At 47.9% G+C, this 8,603-nt stretch overlaps 1 pseudogene; it reads left to right on the top strand.

The window, feature by feature from the left end:
* The first annotated feature begins 549 nt into the window (after window positions 1–549).
* Window positions 550–1,844, top strand: Riox2-ps5 (ribosomal oxygenase 2, pseudogene 5; annotated as a pseudogene).
* The last annotated feature ends 6,759 nt before the right edge of the window (window positions 1,845–8,603 follow it).

Here is an 8,603-nt window from a genome sequence, read left to right as displayed (position 1 = left end):
GCAGTCTCCTGAATAGTGGCTGTGAGACATCTCATCCTAGAGCCGGCCCCAGGACTGTGTCCCCTTATTTAGCAAAAGAGACTCTAGAAAGTGGGAAAAGCCAGGGTCACATTCTTCTCTTGAGGCCTCAAAGGAACCAGACCAGCTGACTCGATTTCAGCCCTGTGTGGTGCACTTGGGGACTTCCGATTTCTAGGGAAGAAGTTTGAGCCACTAAGCATGTGGTCATTTTACAGTCATGCTGAGGAACAGCTCTGCCCCTCCTTTCTACAGAGACAGGATATCACACCACTGTAACCCTGGCTGTCCTCAAACCCACTCTGTAGACCGGGCTGGCCTCAAACTTGTGGCAATCCTCTTGCCCTCATCTCCAGGCCACTGGGATTACAGGTAAGAGTCACCATGGTGGCAGACGACAGCAACAGGCCGTGCCCGGATTGCATTTTCTTCCTACTTGTGAACAGTGCCAAAGAAAGTGAAGTACAAAAGGGATGAGAACGAAGAAGAGTCTGTTCCTTGGATATATTTTTTTTTTCTTTTCCAGGAGATATGCTTTCTGTATTAAACTTTGACAGCCCCAGTAGTTCCTTTGAAAGTTTAATCTCACCCATCAAAGTAGAGACATTTTTCAAGGAATTCTGGGAACAAAAGCCCCTTCTCATTCAGAGCGATGACCCTTCACTGGCCTCATATTACCAGTCTCTGTTCGGCCTCTCAGATCTGAGGAGTCTCTGCAACCAAGGGCTATACTATGAAGAGATGTGAATGTCTGTCGGAGCATCAGTGGGAAGAAGAAGGTTTAAATAAGGATGGCAAAGCACAGTTTCTCAGCTGAGAAAAGAAATTGATCAGAAGAGGGCAACAATTCAGTTTCGCCAACCACAGAGATTTAAGGATGAGCTCGGGAGGATCCAGGAAAAGCTGGAATGTTACTTCGGCTCCTTAGTAGGCTCGAATGTGTACATGACTCCGGCAGGATCTCAGGGCCTCCCCCCACATTACAAGGATGTTGATGTTTTTATCCTGCGGCTGGAGGGAAGGAAACGGTGCCCCTGGCACATGAGTCCAGTGTGGAGCCTGAGGACCCGATTGGCACACCAACACATGACTTCCTGCTGAAGCCTGGTGATCTGTTGTACTTCCCCAGAGGGTCCATTCATCAGGCAGAAACTCCTTCAGGCCTGCCCCCTCTAATCACCTGACGATTAGCACCTACCAGAGCAATCCACAGGGAGATTGCCTTTTGGATTCCATTTTGGGGCTGGTATTTGATTTTGCAAAGGAAGATGTGACGTTAAGGACCAGAATGCCCAGGCGGATGCTCATGAATGTGGAACACCCCAGCCGATGTAACAACGATGGACATTGAGTGGCTTGCTGAGGACTCTTGCAGACCAGCTTGGGGGCAGAAAAGGACTGCTGTCATTGGATATGAAGAAGGACTTCGTCACACACAAACTGCCCCCTTTCTGTGTGGGAAATGGAACAGAGACGATGGACGCAGGTAGAAAGTTGCCAAAGTTGAATAGCATAGTAAGACTACAGTTTAAAGACCGAGACCACATTGTCCTCACAGTAGGGCCAGGTCAGAATCAATCTGATGAGCTCAACAAAAGATGGTGTACATCTATCATTTTCTAGAGAATGTGAGACAGATGGACACAATGGAGAAAGAGGTGGAAACAGAGTTGTATGGACTTTGCTTCCCTTTATCCTATGCGGATGCTCTGAAGGAAATCTGGTGCAGGTCACCAATTCATGCTAAGGACCTGAAACTTGACACAAGTGAAGAAAAGGAGAACCTGGCAGTGTCTCTGACAGAGTCTTTACTCCAAGTGCTCTAATGCCTTTATGAAGAGAATTGTTATTTTCTCCACACATATATTCAGTGAAGGAAAGACTCAATTTCTAGGGAAGTGTTCTGATTAGTACTCTGGGTGGAGGTGTGGTTGGTTGCATAGAAGATTAGGAGAAGAAGCTGGTTCATGTCCTCATGGACATGAGAGGGGAAACGGGAAATTATTATACATCCAAGGCTGTGATAAAACAATACTTCAGACAAGTTTATTTAGTCCAGTGTTGTAGAAAAGGCACAACTCCAGTACATATGTCATATAGAATTATGTCATTAACCTGGCTTCTTTGTCTTGGTTTTTTGGAAAAAAATAACTCCAAAAATACTTTTTAACAATTAAAACTTAGGAATAAAGTTTTTTTTTTAACAATGGGAAGAAAGAGTCACCATGGCAGCCATTAAATGCCCTTGATTAGATCCTCCGCAGCCACACCTCAAGCCTGCTGTTGTTTCCCGAGCCAGCATGACTAACAGGACCACTGGCAGGTGTCAGAAACTGCACTGTATTATTCACCCTCTGTGATGTGTGGACTGGAGGTCAGAGGTCATGCTGTCCACAGAAGCTGCCAAAAGTCAACTCCGACTCCAAAACTGTGGACTACTGCTGACAGCTCTTAGAGACTGGGCCAGTGTCAAGGATCTCGGATGAGGTGGGCAGCCTCCAGGCCTGCAGGCAGCCTCCCTGCAACATTCTCAGGAACCCACAGACTGAGGACGTTTCAATGCTTACTTCCTGCTTTTTTTCAAGGTTCCACTGACCCCAAGAGGCCACACTCATGTCCTGTTGGCTTACTGGGTTCCTTTCAAGCCTCAGTTTCCTTTCTCTGCAAAGTGGGAAGGAATACGGGATGGGATTATAAGAATTAAAATACATGCAAGAATTGATCAGCACGTGGTGATTGTCTGCTACATAGTAAGTGTGGTTACCTGAGTGTAACAGACATAGTTCAAGGTGGGTACTAGGGACAGATCAGAGAAAATGTATCGTCTCTTTTGGGGTAGATGAGGAGTGAGGGCCTTAGGGGCAGATTCTCCAAGAGGTATCGTCATAGGATCTCATTTCAGCAAGTAGTCACTACACCTCTGGCCGGGTGTTGAGTGGCTGGAGGCTGGTGCAGTCCTTGCTCACACACAGGCCAGACACGAGTTGTTTCTCATCCTCCTGCACAGCAGTGGACTATACCACATCGTTGCCTGGCTTGCTGCTGATTCTTGAGTTTACACGGGAGCATTTTTACACACTCAACTATCTCACCCGCACTCAGTATAGTGTCTGAATGCAGTGAGCCTGGGATGAGTGAGGTCTTGCTGATTGATTCCCGAGATGCTTTCAAATCATCTTTCCTCTTGTCCAGCACTCATCTCCTTAGTGACCACGCCCTTCTCAGCAGTGCCTGGAAACATGCTCCTTTTCTGGTCAAATCGCATGCCTTTCAAACCTTTCTACTCCAGCCTTTGCTCCCAATTCCCACTGTAGAACTTCAAAGGCAGCCAACAATGCTCACGTCTGAGTCCGAATGCCAGGCTGCCTGCAACGTGCTCTACCTAATCAGCTATCACATTGCCTTTAAACTCAGTCTTTCCCTAGCCTCAGGCCCGGCACGCAGCACACGCAAATTCTTGTCCAGTTATTAACAGGAATGGCTTCTGCTCCTGTTCCCAGTGAATCCTTGCTCCCCTCCCATCCTGAGCATAACTTTGAGGGTTAACATTCCAGTCATCGGGATCCTCACCAGAGTGCACTCATTAGTGTCTCTGGGGTTCACCATCTTCTCTCTACTGCTGTTCTCATGGACCTTATAGCACTGACTCCATTTTCTGCTACCATTCTGTAACAAAACACCTAAGGTAAATTAATATACACGGAGGAAAGGCTGGAGGCCAGAGAGATGCCCCAGTGGTTAAGAGCATTTGTAGCTCTTTCAGAGGACCCTGGTTCAGTTCCCAGCAACCACATGATGGCTCACAACCTCCTGGGGACCCAACAGCTTCTTCTGACCTCTGTGGGGACTGCTCACACACAGTGCATCTACATAAAAGAAATAAATCTAATACAAACCAAAGTTTAAAAAGGTATTGGGAGTGAGAAAGAGAGACTTGTTTGCTTGGTTGGCCAAGGTTTGACAGCTCAGTCTGAGGCTGACTGGCCTCTCCTTTGAGGCCTGTCGTAAGGCAGCTCACTCTGGTTGGAGGAAACTGCTCACTTCGTGACAATGGGAAACAGAGAGTAAGGAGACAGTGACCAAATATTCCCTTTAAAGGCATGCTTCCACTGACTTAACTTCCTGTAACAGGGCCACATGTAATGTCACAGGCTGGGGACCAAGCCTTTTCTAAATGAAGCTTTGGCAGACACTTCAGACTGAAACTATAGCACCTTTCAAAGGCCCCACTTCTAAATATCATCGCTCTTGGGATTGGGGTGAGCATATGCATTCTAGGGAACACAAACATCCCACCTCAACTTCTTCCTACCACAGCTGCTTCCTCAACCAGGATGGGAAACACCTGGTGTAAGCAATGCCACTGTAGTCCCCATTACTAATCACTAGGGGCTTAGACTGCTCTAACACGATGGTTCCTCCAGCCACTCAGCACTAAGAACTGGGGCGAATGAAGATTTTGCTTTGCCATCTGTCCAAGTTTCATTTCTGTGATAAAATACTTGACAACAAGCAGCCTAGGGGATAAAGAATTTATGTTAGCTCAGAATTCTAGGTTACAGTTCAGTATGGTAGGGAAGCTACGGTGGAAGGAGATCGAGACAGCTGGTCACTTCACACCACAGTCACGAGCCCAGAGACATGAATATGCTTTTTGTTTGGTTTCTGCTTGGCTGGATTTCTCCATTCCAGCAGCACCCAGGGAATGGTGCCTCCTACAGTGGGCTGGGTCTTCCTGCATTCATTAACTTAGTTAAGACAATCCCTCCACACACAGACACGCCCATAGCCAACCCAATGTTGACAATCAACAATCGTGCATTGACACTCTCGTCCTAGTTGATTCCTGTCAAGTTAACAATTAAAGCTGACCCTCCTACCATCGTCCTTCCTCCTCATACTGACGCAGTCCAGGATACGAGGTTTCCCAGGGTACTCATTTACAAGCATCCTCTGCACGTGGCCTTAGCTCCCTGCATCCATGTTCCCACCGTGCTGGAGAAGTCTCCTTCTCAGACAGTGAAGTTTCCCTATCACACTGCTTTCTAAATGTTGCCATCTCCCCCATCTCTACCTCACTCATGGCTGCCACACCTCTCCTTACCCTTGTTTCCTCTCACTTTGTCTCCACCACCACCTTACCTCATCCCACCTCCAACATCCCCTCACCTTGCCTCTGCCACACTTTTACTCACCTTACTACATCTCATTCCTACCTCACCTCCACATCTGTTCCCTCAACTCCACCTCAACTCAGCTCCAGATCCCCTTGCTACACTTCCTCTCACTTTACCTCAGCCTCGAATCCTTTCCCTTCCACCTCACTTCCTCCTTCCTCTCCACACTGTCTTCCAATGTACTTCAAATCATTCCACCTCCCCTCCCCTTCTCTCACCTCCCCTCCCCTCCCTTTTCTCACATCACCTGTCCTCCCCTCCCCTCACCTTGACTCACCTCTCTTCTAAGATTCTTCTCAACACTTTCTCTGGGGCCTAAGGGTTTTATCATTGTTGATATTTATTGCATCTTTTCTACTCTTGGGCCCCTAATTGCCAACTGCCCAGGGACCCTTGCTCCTGTTTGTCTCTCAGATTATGCCCTTGGCCTCAGATGAACTTTAGAATCACTGGAGTGCTGTGGAGCTGGACTCGGCTTACTTAATTGATCTGAGGGTCCCTGGGCTCCAGGATGAGAATCCCTTGCAGCTGAGGTAAAATCACTCTCATGGACCTGAAGGAACTTTCATCATGGACCTGACACCAAGGCCAGCCCTCCACAGAGGGTTCTTAAGGAAGACTGGCTTCCATCATTCACTCACAGAGAGGTGTGACATCAGGGCACAGAGCTGTTGGCTGGGGCCAGGCTCTGTGCTCACTTCAGCTCATGACAGCTTCATGTCATGCTGGAAGGAAGTCTCCTTATAGTGATGAATTGGGAACAATCAATCAAGATCTCAGAATATGAAGGCCCATCAAGTTTGTACAGAGGTCAGCAGTGGCGCCAGAATTCTAATCCCAGCCTGTGCAGGCAGCCTCACCTCCACAAAGCTGCACCACAGTGGGTACAGCTTCCTTCTTTCCTTCTGGACAAATGCTACTAGGGTTCAGATCAAGTTCTGGGGCCTCCTTGACTACTAACCCACACTGGGGACGTTTTACACCTGAGGCAAACACTAACAACTGAGCCACATCCCCAAACCCATTTTATTATTTATTTGCCTCCTTCCCTGGCACATACTGACTGGCTAGGAAAGGAACAGTAGAGGCAAAAATAGGAAAAAGGAGCCAGCTTCCTGCCATGCTACAACAAACCACAGTGTCTCCCAGGAGCCTTCTTCTAGGCTTTCTTTCCCATCAGACACCAGTAGAGAGCCCAGTGGAGGCAGAACTTAAAAACCATTTCAGGGGGCTGGAGAGATGGCACAGTGGTTAAGAGCACTGACTGTTCTTCCAGAGGTCCTGAGTGCAATTCTCAGCAACTACATGGTGGCTCACAACCATCTGTAATGAGATCTGATACCCTCTTCTGGTGTGTCTGAAGACAATGACAGTGTACGGTGTACTTACATAAAACCAGGACGTAAATCTTAAAAAAAAAAGGAAAGGAAAGGAAAGGAAAGGATAGGATTTCGGACAGTAATTGGCAGCCAGCAAGTGCCTATGGCTGTCAGGATTTCATCTCTGGGCCTTTCCCATTCTGCCAATAAAGAAGCCAAGGATCAGAGAGGTTCACCTGTATCCCAGCTGAATACCTATCTGTGTGACTTGACACAAGGGAAGTGAGATATCTTTGATGGGGAGGAGTGGATGAAACTTACAGGGGACATGGGGTCTGGCTTGTGATTGAGAAGATTTGGGATTTGGATGTAGAAGGATTAGGGTGGGACTGGGGTCAGGGCAGAGTGTTATTGCAAGTGTACAGAGGAAACAAGTGAAGATGGCCATGAACAGAAACCAAGGATTTGTACTTGGTCAAGATGAGGTGGCCCCAAAAAGGAAGGCTTGGGATTTTCTTTTGGGGATTTTTGTTTTGTTTTGTTTTTATTTTTATTCCCATTCTTTTCTACTATGGTGTGTGTGTGTGTGTGTGTGTGTGTGTGTGTGTGTGTGTGTGTGTGTGTGTTGTTTGTTTTATTTCAAACAAGGTCTTATTTTGTAGCCCAGCCTGGAACTTGATACATAGCCCAGGCTAGCCTTAAACTGATGGCACACCTCTGCCTCGGGTTTTGACATCCCGGAATCATTAGGAGTAAGCCACAACTTCCCTATTTTAGGATTGATTTTATGACAAGTGAGAACCATGGAAGTTTCTACTCCTGCACTGCCACATCTGAGCCACTATGGACCAGTGGGCATCTTTAGGTGAATATGGCCCCGTTGCCAAAGGCCACTCTCATTTCCTCTTTAGAAGGCCTGGCGGTGAATGGCCTTGGATCTAGGCTGGGCCAGAAGCCATGTAACACAGAATTAGGTCATATCCTACAGCCATATTTCTGGGAGCGGAGCCTGCCAGGTAGAAAAGCAAGACTCAGCATCAGTGAACCCCAAGGTCAAGTGGAACTTTCAGCCTGGCTCTGACCTCCATGGAGTCTCCGCCAACGGCCATGTTTTCTTTCTTGGCTGGCTATCGAGGAAAGCCAGCCTTGTTTTCAGCCCTTGGCCAACTAGGACAGGTGCCAGCAGGGACTCTGGCACTGCCCGGAGGCCAGCTGGCCTGTAGGAATGAAGGAGCTGGATTTGCGGGCTGAGAGGCAGAGCAGGATCCCCTCAGCCCCAACACACCCTGGCTGTGGGACTTCGTGCAGGTCTCTGTTCTCATGCTCTGACCTCACCTGTAAAGTGAGGATGATCCTTCCCACTCTGCCGGACTCTGGTTTCTCTGCTTAGTGTGACGGTAGGTGTCGCATGTGCTTTCCAGGCTCATGCTGGGCTGTGACAATGAGGAGACGAAGGCAGGTGTCACAGCACCTGGTGCATCTGAGGGGTCCAGCACAGTTATTATTTTGATATCTTTTGTTTTGTGTTTTGACAGAAGGTCTCACATAGCCCAGGCTGTCTCACATGTGTTATAGCTGAGGATCTTGAGTTATGGTCTACCTGACTCTACCTTCCAGGTGCCAGGATTAAGGGAGTGCACAGCCACAACAAGTTCGTGGTGCTGTGGATGGAACCAGTTTAGCGCATACCCACTGAGCCACATGCCTAACCCTCAGCACAAACTGGATGGTTTAACCCTATTGGTTAAGGGAATCACCATACAAGGACCAACTGAGGTTTAGCACGTGAAACCCTCCTCCAAAGAGAAGATGTCACGACCCACACAGCAGCCTGGGGGCTTCTATCTCACCATACCACAGAGCAGCTCCAGGTGGTTACAAGAACAAGAAAACACAAGTCAAAATTATCAACAGTGAAAAGGGAGGAAACATGCTAAGAATCTGCTGACGGGATGATTTTCCACACTGAATAATCTGAACAAATGCCCTGGCCACACGTATCCAGGAGCAAGTCCAAGAAGCCCTTACTGGGAAGGCTGCTGAAATGACCAGGAGTCGGAATTAGGGAAAACGAGTTCTCTGCCATACT

The sequence above is a fragment of the Rattus norvegicus genome, chromosome 3 (genome assembly GCF_021556685.1).
Source record: "Rattus norvegicus strain SHRSP/BbbUtx chromosome 3, alternate assembly SHRSP_T2T, whole genome shotgun sequence".
NCBI lineage: Eukaryota > Metazoa > Chordata > Mammalia > Rodentia > Muridae > Rattus > Rattus norvegicus.
This window is presented reverse-complemented; position numbering and strand designations above follow the sequence as displayed.